The sequence below is a fragment of the Pogona vitticeps genome, chromosome 3 (genome assembly GCF_051106095.1).
Source record: "Pogona vitticeps strain Pit_001003342236 chromosome 3, PviZW2.1, whole genome shotgun sequence".
Taxonomy (NCBI): domain Eukaryota; kingdom Metazoa; phylum Chordata; class Lepidosauria; order Squamata; family Agamidae; genus Pogona; species Pogona vitticeps.
Genome location: NC_135785.1, coordinates 1361726 through 1373177, shown reverse-complemented (window position 1 = coordinate 1373177; position 11452 = coordinate 1361726).

Genomic DNA, 11452 nt, shown 5'->3' with positions numbered 1-11452 from the left:
TGGCAAACTGGCCTCCCTCCCCTGAGGATTCCAAATTCCAGGTGCGGTGAGGAAGGAGTCTTCCATATATCCTGGCCCCACCCTTTTCGGGCTTTTTAGACAACCCCAGGAACTTGGATTTTGCTTGGAAGCAACCTGGGAAGGCTGCGTGGTTACTTCAAGACCAGTGTTAGGTAGTCTAGCCCAGTGGTCCTCAACCTTGGGCTTCCAGATGTTCTTGGACTTCAGCTCCCAGAAATCCTGGCCAGCAGAGGTGGTGGTGAAGGCTTCTGGGAGTTGTAGTCCAAGAACATCCGGAGGCCCAAAGTTGGAGACCACTGGTCTAGCCTCTAGATTGGAGAGAATAATCCGGCCCCCACATTTTGCACTTCCTATAGTCCTGCTTGCTTGTCCAGGCAGTGCCACACAGAGAGCACTTTGCTGGAGTCTAATCTGACGAATGCAGCCTGCGCTGCTCTGGGGAGGTGAAGAGAAGTCTGAATAGGCCGCCAGAGCCTAGTGGCTCACTTTTCTGAAGGTGAGTCCCTGAGCCACTATCTGATATCAGGCTATCTATCCCCTCTTTTCACACCAAAGCAAGTGTCCGTTCAAACCAGGACCATGCAGCTGACGCTGGCATCCGTGCTGATGCCAGGGCCAAGGGGAAAGGATGGATACCACTGGAGCTCCTTTTCAGAACTTTCTTGTCCCCCGTAAATTTGTGCTATACGGGAGACGGAGAAGGGACTTAACGTGCTCCAAAGGCAGAGGAGACCTTCTTGGTGGTGGCCCCCTGACGTCGCTGTGTCATTCCTCCTCAGGGCCTGAGACTTTGCTCTGCATTGGGCAGAAGTGGACACCAGGAGGCAGCACCATCACCACCACCAGCAGCTCAGAAGAGGCCCCACTCCGCCTCTCGTCTGGGAGGTGTGCTCGCCATCCAGAGGGTGTTCAGCGGAGGCAGGAGAGCAAGCGGTGCAGAATTAACCAGCAAATGATTTGAGATGGGAAATGGGGGATTTTGAGACACCCACAGCTCTTCTCTCCAGGGTGCCCGCAAGAGGGGGTCTGAGATGGCAAAGGACTTCCAAACCAAGCCCTCCAAGGAGGAAAGAGTGAAAGAACTGGGCATGTTTAGCCTTTAGAAAGGAAGACCGAGGGGAGACAGGAGGGCACCCTTCAAACCCTTGAAAGGCTGTCCTACAGAGGAGGGGCAGGATTTGTTCTCGACCATCCCAGAGTGCAGGATGTGCAACCATGGGCTCAAGTGACAGGAAGCCAGATTTTGGTTGAATATCAGGAAAAAGGGGCTGCATATCAGGAGAGGAAAAAAACTCCTGTTAGAGCAGCATGACAACAAAGCCCACAACCTGGAGGCCTTGAAGAGAAGATTAAGGCAACCCCCTGGCAGATCTGTTTTGACTCCTGGATTCCTGCCTTGAGCAGGGAGTTGGACTTGATGGTCTTAAGGGGGCCCCTTCCAACTCCCTCATTCTATGATTCTGCGGCCAAGGTACGTGGGTGTGTCCAGGAACAGCAGCATGCAAGCCCTGTGAGAGGGAGAGGAACACTGACTTCCTTCTCATCAACCTAAGGGCGATCGCCCGACCTCCTCCTACACAGAAGAAAGGCCTTCTTTCCTTGGGTTGTTCCTCCCACCTGCTCTGCTAGGTGGGACTTATTGACTCAGGCCCCAGAGGAGGAGGAGAAAAACCCAACAAGTCCCTAGCCCCACGGCTCCGTGGTCAAACTGCAGTTTTGCAGTGAAGACTCTGCTCGTAACCTGAGTTGTTTTCTTGATCCACCTAGCGTGTACCAGCACCATCCTGCCTGGTACAACTATCCCAATCAACATGGCAAGTAAGTGGATCCACCCCAGTGTATTTCTATCAGTTTTCACTGGTTAGAAGCCTCACCTTGAATACTGTGTCCAGTTCTGGACATCGAACTTCAGGAAGGATGCTAACAAACTGGAGCAACTTCAGAGGAGGGTGACGAGGATGATGATCAGGGGGCTGGAAACCAAGCCTTAGGAGGAAAAACTGAAAGAATTGGGCCTGTTTAGCCTTGAGAAAAGAAGGCTGAAGGGTGATATGATAACACTTTTCAAATATTTGAAAGGCTGTCCTACAGAGGAGGGGGAAGATCTGTTCTTAGTCATCCCAGAGTGCAGGACATGTAAAAATGGGCTCAAATTAAAGGAAGCCAGATTTAGGCTGAAGGTTAAGGAAAAACTTCTTAATTGTTAGAGCAGTAAGAGAATGAAACCATGCACTCGAAGAAGACCTGTCCTTTTCATGAGAATTTGACTTGATGGGCTGCGCCCTGTGTTTGCTTGTGGGACATGGCAAACAGGAATGCGGGTTTTCAAAGCCCAAAAAAGGTCCTTGATTTGGAGCGTGCCGCAGAGAGAAATTTTGTACCCAGATGTTTATGTTCTTTAGAGCTAACAATTGAGTTAATTACAGTACAAATTATGCTGATTGGATGGCTTCATACAACACTCGCACAAATGAGAAGGAGGAGGTTTGGAAATAACATTTGGGAAAGGATGCAAGCCAGGGGGTAGGAGCCAGGAAGCCGTTTTGCCAGGAAGTCCCCTCCCCAGATGCTGCTCGGATGCCCCCCCCCCGAAGGCCATTTCTTGGCTTCACCCCACGGATCCATCTCTGAAGGCTCAGGCAGAAACTGCAGCCTGCACATGGTCAGAGGCATGACCTCTCTGTATCTCCCTGCAGTTCGCCCAGGATGCAAGTCGCGGTGTGCGTTTTTGTGTGCCGACAGGCTCGTACCTCTTCCTTCTTTCCTCACTTGCTTCTTAAAAAGAAGTTGGGCGAGGGAGGGAGGGTGCCATTTGTAACGAGATGCGCAGGCATGCCTCTCCCCACCACCGGCATCCCATCCAATCCAGCCAGCTCATTATTCCTTATTTACAAATGCAACAAAGCCATTTGAAGGTCGCAGCAGCCTTCCCACATGCAGAGGGAGAAAGAGAGAGAGAGAGAGAGAGCTTAGCGGGAGCTGCAGCTGCCTGACAAATCTCTCTCCTCCCTTGCCCATATTGGCATTACACCCACTACTTGTCTGAGTTAATATTTGAATTCTCTTTGCACTGGGGTTTTCGACAATCCGAAGAACAATTAACCTGACACAAATGCTTGTTTCACCACAGTTATTCCGAGGGGCTGACAAGCAAAGTAATTTTTATTTCGCCGGCTTACATTTTAGAGAGACAGGGGAAAAGATGGAAGTTGAATCCCTCCCCGATCTCTCTGGAAAGTGACTCCGGGAAGACTTTTTCTCCTTTTTTTCTCTTATCTGGTTGCAAATCTGGATTTGCGGTTCTTTTAATTCGTACAGATCTGGGCATTCAGTGAATCTTGGGGTGCATTGTGCAAGTTGTCCCATTTCCAGGAGGTCCCTCCCAATGTCATGAGTCTGGGTCTCTGTGGCTTCACGAGGTGAGAGGTAGAGGAGGCGAGGAGGCCAAGAGCTGTGGAAGTGGGCAGGGCAGCGATCCAGGCAAAAAGGCCCCAGAATGGGAGTAAAGGGCCACTAACTGGGCTTTCGCTCCGCAAATGACCTACCCCTCTGTGTGGATATACGAAGGGGACTACTCTTCTGTAGGAAAGGGGTTGTCTATGGGAACTGTCATGACGAGCACGCATGCCCACAGTCGCATTCACCACGTTGCCACTGGGCACCTTGGAGCCAACTGCCTGCATCCATGCGCACACCTTCCCCTCGTCTCACCCTGGGCTTTCTGGTGTCCCAATGTTGTATGGCTGCACCATGCAGAAGAACATCGTCCTTACTAAGGGTGGGAAGATCCTCTGCTCATTTAAGCTTGCATCCACATTCTTTTTTTTTAAAAACCTCACCTTCTTTCCAAGTTCCAACCCAAATGCATGATTTGTCAATTTGGAAAAATTGTCCAGTGACACACTGAAGCCAGTCCAGGTATAGCTATTCCATACAGCATGTTGTGGCTGCTTAGGAGCTCTCTGGGGTAATAAAGTCAGTGTTGGCATACCGCTGGCTCCAATTTTTTTAATTGACCCATTGTTTTTAACTTCTTAGTGAGGTTTTAATAACTTGAACAATATATATATATATATATATATATATTATTTATTATTGTAAACCACCCAGAATAGTGTATTGCACTAACAGGGTACACACACACACACACACACACACACACACACACACACACACACACACACACACACACACACACACACACACACACACACACACACACACACACACACACACACACACACACACACACACACACACACACGCTGCTTGCTGCTGAGACGGTTCTCTCCAGCCCTGCATGCAGACTTGGTGGTCGTTCTGGGCTTGAGGCTACATTCCAGATAAAGAAAAATAGGCAGAAGGAGCAGGAAACAAAATTTTACAGGGTGAAAAACCTACTGCTTCCAAAAAAGAAAAGAAAGAAAAAGAGGAGTAGCTGCAGATGAATGGGGCGACTGGCTGGGAAGCAATTTCTGTGTCAGGCTATTTAATGATTAAATTGATCTTATCTGTATAGCTGAGCAATGCCACCATTATCATTATTCAAGGGAGGCATCTGGGTTAATCATGATGGCTGTGTCTGTCTTCTTTTCACTGGCTCCGCGCCCATTTTTCAAAAGATCTGCAGCCTCAGGGAGGAGAACTTCCCCTTCCTTGATGGAATGTGAAAGATGACATATATGTACACACATACGCACGCACGCATGCACGCACGCAAACACACGGGGGATGGGTGGGAGGGAAATGTCCCATCCTCAACATCTCTGCTCAACTCTTGCAAACTCACGCCTGTGGTCCCGGTTGGAGAGTGGGTCCATCTCGTAAGTGGTCCTCCTCTTTTCCTGCTGCCTTCCGCCTTTCCCATCCATATCACCTTTTCCTGCCTTCTCACGTCATGTCCAAAGTTCCAGCATTTTTGCCTGCAGAAGCAGCTCAGGCTTGATTTGATCTCGGACCCACTGGTTTTTTTTCTGGCCGTCGGGTTTATCCCCAAAGCGTTCTGGTGGTCCGGGGTGTCGGCATAGCTCTCCCCCAGGACCACGTTTCAAATGAGTCTTTTATTTCCCCTTTCCAGTCAGCTTTCTTGACTCTCCCGCTTCCACGTCTATGCTTGAGGATCGGAAACACAAGAGCGGTGATGATCTTGGTCTTTGGTCAGAAGCGTAAAAAGCCTCCACGGGAAGCTGCTCTTCCTCGCCGGCTTGAAGCCCTCCTCTCTCCCACCTTGCCACCAAGCCTGCCTCCGCTCAGGGCTTTCCACACCAGGTGGCCTCAAGGGTGGCCTCTCCCTGCCGCTCCCGTCCTAGATTTTATGGTGGCCACCGTCTCCCCCTCTTCCTTGGAACCGAGTGGGTGGCTGCCGGACATACAGCCCATCGGGTGGTGGCACCTGGGCTCTGGAGTGGCCTCCCTGGCCTGCTGCTTTCTTTGCGGCTTCAGGCAAACAGCCGGTTGTCTGTGGCTCTCTCGGGGTGTGAGGCTTCGCTCTGGTCTTTCTCAGCCGAACCTGTTCTTCTTTGTGCCTTGAAATCTGGGGCAGCCCTTACGCGGTGGCGAACCTCTCATCAAAATTTTACAACTTGGGCCCGTCGGGTCTGCAGGAATGTTTTGGCATAATTTTAACACCTCGCCGGGGGCTGGTGCAACACGGTGCATCGGTCGGCAAACATTAACTTAAATTAAGAATTGGGGTTGTGAGGAGGGAGAGCCTTCTCACGCCGAGACACTTATGAGTAGAGGTCCTCCTCACACAGAACGTGGCCCGATCTTCAGGTGAGTCAACCACGTCACGGTCCCTTCTCTGTTTCCACGGGAAATCATGGTGAAGACTGCTTCTCACACCTTTTCTGCTCGGCTGGGAAATACCTGAAGAGCCAAGGTGATGGAAGCATAGCTTTCGAATTGCATGCTAAAGGACATGCCTCTTTCCTGCCGCTATAATGTTTTCCCTCCAGGCACACCCTTCCTTCAAAGCACCGTAAGGCTTGCCAGTGAAGCCCACGAATAACTTCTGAAGAGCAGCGGAAAAAGCAAAGCAGGCCAATCTGCGAAATGCAGAGTGAGTCGCCAGTTCCTGAGGTGCTGCTTCCGAGGTGTCCGAGGCGTTGACTGCACTTTTGGGTCTTCTGGGCCTCACTGTGAGCTCAGAGGGGGGGGGGCTGGCTGTTGGAGCTTGTGAAGCAGCACCTTTCCACCTGAGCTCCAGCTGTGTACAGGTAAATAAAAACAGATCTCCTGAACCACCAGCCAGACTGCAGAGACTTCCCTCCAAAGAAACCAGCAACGATGCTTTTTGCTGTGCAGCCTCGTCTTACTGATTTAAAACTCCTCCAGTTCCCCTCTCCACAGGCACTTCTACAGGATCTGTTCCCTAGAAATTCCCCATGGTTGGGATTGTGTTTTACCTTTCATTTTGTCAAATATTTGTAGCTCTTTGTTGTTGTTTAGTCGTTAAGTCATGTCATATTCAACTAACAATCTATAATCCCAAGACTGAACGACTAGTAAGTAGAGGAGTTGTGAACCACGATGTGGCAGAACCATATATTCCAAGGCCCACTTGGCCGCCACACCTCCGCCGGGCACTCTCTTGCAGTCTGGCCTACCTCGCAGGACTCTTCTGGGGATACAGTTACGTGTGGGGGGGGAGAAGACAGGTAAACTCCTATTACTCATTGGAGGAAAGACTGGGTTTAAAATTGCAAATGGAAAACTGAGCTGTCTTGGGTGTTGTTGACAGGAGAAAGGTGGCATAGAAGTGCAGTACATAAAGAAATTTGTTAACATTTTAAAAATACAAGCAGGCAAACAGCACATCTGGCAGAGAAGCGCTGAAGTAGGAGGCAGCAGTAGGTAGGTGGCAACTAGCTCTGTCAGTGGGGAAGCCCTTGCCTTCGGTAAGGTTGACAAACGACACATCTTCCATGCCGAGTGTTTCCCTGTCCTGTTCTAGAACTGTGAGTCCCCGCATTGGGTCGCAGCAAAGCACTTTTTCAAAATATCAAAAGTCTCGGTCAATGTTTCAATGATGCTCTGAAGCCTTCTGCCCACCTCCCACACACCCAGTCCCCAAAGTTTAATAAAAGAAGCTCTTGTTCAGCTCCTGGAAGCTAAGAGTCCCATTTTTAAGGGTGTCCAGAATTTGAAAGAAATGCTTGAGATTTTCCATGTTTCTAACATCCTGAAATCATCAGTGACTTCATGAAAACAAAGCCCCGTCCACACCTTACAGCCTTCTTTCTGGAAACACAGGTGTGTACCTGTGCTGAGAGCAAACGAGCAGGGCTAGCCGACTGGAGAAGAAAGAGCGAAGACACAGAGGGAGGCAGAGCGCTGCCCGGCCCGTTGCCATCATGTCCTCCCCACTGAGGAGCCAGGTCCCCTTCAGTGGCTTTGGCAGCCCCTGGTGGTCCTTGCATGACTTGATCCCTGACCATTTGCCAGCTGCAGGACTCTGCCGGGGCCACCCGCCGTGGTGTTGCTAGATGGCAACTCCCTTCTTCCATGGCATGGAAGTAAGCCGGTTACCTCCTGCTGCTGCTGAAGCCCTCACCTGGAGGTCCCTGTGCTTTCCCAGTCAGAGGTGGGAAAAGATATTATTGTCCGGGGGACAAAGCATTCCTTCCTTGGATCACAAACAATTCCCATATGCCCCCAATCCACCTGGCCCCTGGCTCTACCCCAGACAGATTGATCCTTTGGCACAAACCCCTCTGTTCCTCATGGTGGATCAAGAGGAAAACTAGATGCCGCTCCTATCTACCTGGAAAGACATCAATATGAAGGAGGCCTGGAAGGGAGAATTTGCATGGAGACACCCCGGCTCGCAGTGCACCCACCCACCCACCCCGTGCCACTTCTGCAGCATGCTGTTGCAAACCGTCGGCCAGAAGCAAGCGCTGACCTGCACGGATCTGGACCGGAGCTTTTATGGGGCTGACTCGCTGCCAAGTCTCAAGTCTGGGAACATGAGGCAATTTAAAAGCTGTCATTTTCTGCAGGGATTATGGTTTTGTTATCAAGGGAGACAGCACCGCGTGGGCACCGTGCCCTTGAGGGGAGACGGGTCACTGTAGCAGGATGGGGAGGGAACCGAGACAAGCCGAGCACGTTCTGAGGGTGTAAAGTTGGGCAAATAGTTTGAAGCAAGAAAACGCGAGGTGTGCCACTGCCCATTAACCCTTCCGTTTGCCAGAACGGCTGGCGTCTGCCTCTTTGGCTCAGCTTCGCAAACCGTGCAACGGGATAAAATGAATGCAAAAGAGTTGGAGCAAGAAATTGGAAATGATAGAGGCTCTATTTGTGTCTCCACACTACTCGTGAAAGAGAGGGGCAAACTGGAGCTCACTGGAGCTGAAATCATGTGGTCATTCGGAAGAGGTGACTGTGGCAGTCTTTCACCTCTGACAAATTATGTCCATTGCCCAAGAAAAATCACAAGCAAAGCCAGCTCATTTGCAAAGCATCTGAGGTGAGAAAAACTCCTGCTGTGACAGTCACACACAATTAACACATGTGGAAGCCCATCTCCTAGTGACAGGTTAGCCATAATGTGGATCCGGACTTTCAAAGTGAGGCTGGCTTTTAGAAACAATTTCAAAAATCTCTTGGGAGGCAGAGAGTGCTTTGGCATTACAAACTCTCGCCTCTCACTTTCTGGATTAACAGCCACCACACAAGTGGCTGAGCTGAAAAGTGATCCCTCCCACCTTGGCTGTGAAAGCAGGAAACAGCCTGCACTTAATGCACTACTAGTATTCTCATAAGCAAGGGCTAGCATGATCCAAGCCCATGTACAAATTGCCAGTGTGACGCCCAGTAATTATTAGTGCACAAGAGGGCATCAATGTGCTGGCAGAGCAAATCAACATTCTACAAGTCAATTCTAAAAATGGGGACAACCCTCCCCCAACAAATACCCCCCCCCCCAAATCACTTTGAAACTGGACTTAAGATCAGCAAAGAGGTAACAGACAGTCAGCTCTTGCTCTGTGCCAAATTTGGGGAAGCTTTGGCAAAGAGTAGTTACGATTTGTTTTTTCAAAATAGTAAAACTGCCTCCCTTCAGAACTCAGCAACCTTAAACAGTCCCAGATTTAAAACAGATTATACAAACTGAAACTTAATCTCACTTGCTTTGAAAGAGAATCCTTGGCCCCATCCACTTTTTATTAAATTTGGAAGGAATCAAAGTTATAGTGGCTGAAATAAAGATCCCTAAACAAGGTGTTTCAAAAGAGTAAACAATGACTGTTATAAACAGGCTTACCAGCAAGAGTGTTATAAAGTAGATACATTGGTGTAGCTTCATGAGCCAGGAAGGAAGATGTTTAGAAGTCAATAAAAGATCACAGAAAGAGTCAAAGGACAAGCTTTCTTTGAAGAGTAAGAGAGTAAAAAACAAACAAACTTGTTTTAAAGAAAGTAATGGAATGACAGTACTCCAGAAAGGGACATTTCGCCATATCTCTAGAGGAAAATAGCATGCAATTTTGTAAGGCATATTCAAAGTATTTCTGCATTACAAAAGCACAGAGCAGTTGTGCTTTCAGTAAACATTCTCTCAGGATTTCTGAGACTAGGCTTCTGCCACAAGTCTTCAAATCAGCTCCAGGACTAGGGCAGTCTGAACTTTTGAACTTCTCAGTCAGTGTCCATTTGAATTTTTAACTCCTTACTGGCCAAAAAGGGATTCAAGCTTGCAAAAGGAATCTATGTTTGCTTGTAAAAATAGTTTAAAATATATTTTTAAAAAGAATAAAGAAACAATATTCAGAAGCTTGCATATTTAAGCTGTGAAATTACTGCTTTTAACTTTGTGGCTGGAGTCTTTCTTAATATTAGTAGAGCTTTGGAGCTTATATCCTGTCATAGTCTCAACCATTCCACTCATTTTACCACTATACCATTGTGCGATAATAAACTCCGAATCTGTTCTATACCATCAAAACACTTCTGGTGTGTGGTAACTATATAAAATAATGAACCTCCAGAATGTCATATCTTTAACAGCTCTGCTCAAAACTTGCAGGCTGACAACATCTCACGTAAGGGTGTTTTCATTTCTTACTGCCCACCTCCTTCCTAACAATATTGCTTTTTTCAATACATTCTGCTCAGGTCTTGCAAACAAATAGCGGTGGGTTCCTTTCTTGAAGCAATCTGTTTCATGTTCGGTCTTCCTCTCTTCCTACTATCTCTCACTCTTCCCAGCAATATTGCTTTTTCTGAACCAGGTTGTGTATCTACAGGATGCCTTCTTCTGCTCACTGTCATTCACCCTTGTCGAAAAACCAGCCCTGACCATTGCTTTGTGTTTGGGTGAGAAGTGGTTAACTGATGAAAAAAGGAGCCAGCTTCTGGAATTTTTCCTTGTGTGAATGGTATTTCCACTTTGTGAATGGTCATTTTCTGCTGGTAACATGGGCACAATATTGTGCAGCAATATCAGGCTATTCCCTGGCACTTTGAATCGCGGATATGGAAGCACAATATCCCACATTAATAAACTAAAGGTTTTTTTTTAAAGAACTGAATAATCTCTGCATAATAATTGCTTTCACGAGCAGGGACTAGGGTCACTTGATGGTCTTTGTATGGCCTTGAGCTTGTGCAATGCATGGCAAATGCTAAATATCAAATTCTTGCTAGAAATAACCACATTGTTGATGTGCAAAGCATATTCTGCTTGCCAGAAGAACGTGGGTTCTTTTTTAGCAGGGGCCCAAGCATGCAGAAGGTCCTGGGGGCACTGAGCCAAAGCCCCCGGGCTTTTAACTCAGCAGGAACAATCCTACCCTCGGCATCACCCTCTGTCTGGCCCAGGCCTCCTATTTCCCTTTCAACCTTCTCAATCAACAGAGAGAAGAGCCAATGTGCTGTCAGGGAGGTATCCCAGTCTTCACAGACGGCATTTCTGGACAAGTGGGCAATTAAGACCTATTGGTCTTCTAAAAGACCTGCTCCTGTTGGAGGTGAGGAGAATCCCGGCTGTCGGTGCAGCTGCACCCCCACAGCTGCCTGCGTCTTTGGAGTGTCCTTGTGGTTGTGGCTGCCAAAAGGAGCCGCGACGCTTACCTACCACTGCATTGCCGGTAACAAAGAATGGCAGCTTAATTGGTTTCTGTTTTATAGGCAAGGAGGAGTGGCTTTGCAAACCAGCATCTATACAGCAACAATATTTGCCTTTAGCTTTGGTCTGTTGGTTTGTTTGTTTGTTCCAGTTTCTCTGCCAGCCTAATATGGCTTTTGAATTCTTCACTTTGTTAGCAGGCGGCATTCCGCGGGATTGTGCAGTGGGGAGAACCTCTAGTTCACCTCACTGGTGAGGCCTCATCTTGAGTCCGGTGTCCAGTTCTGGACCTCACACTTTTAAAGAAGGATACCGACAAACTCAAGCAAGTTCAAAGAAGGGCAACAAGGCTGATGA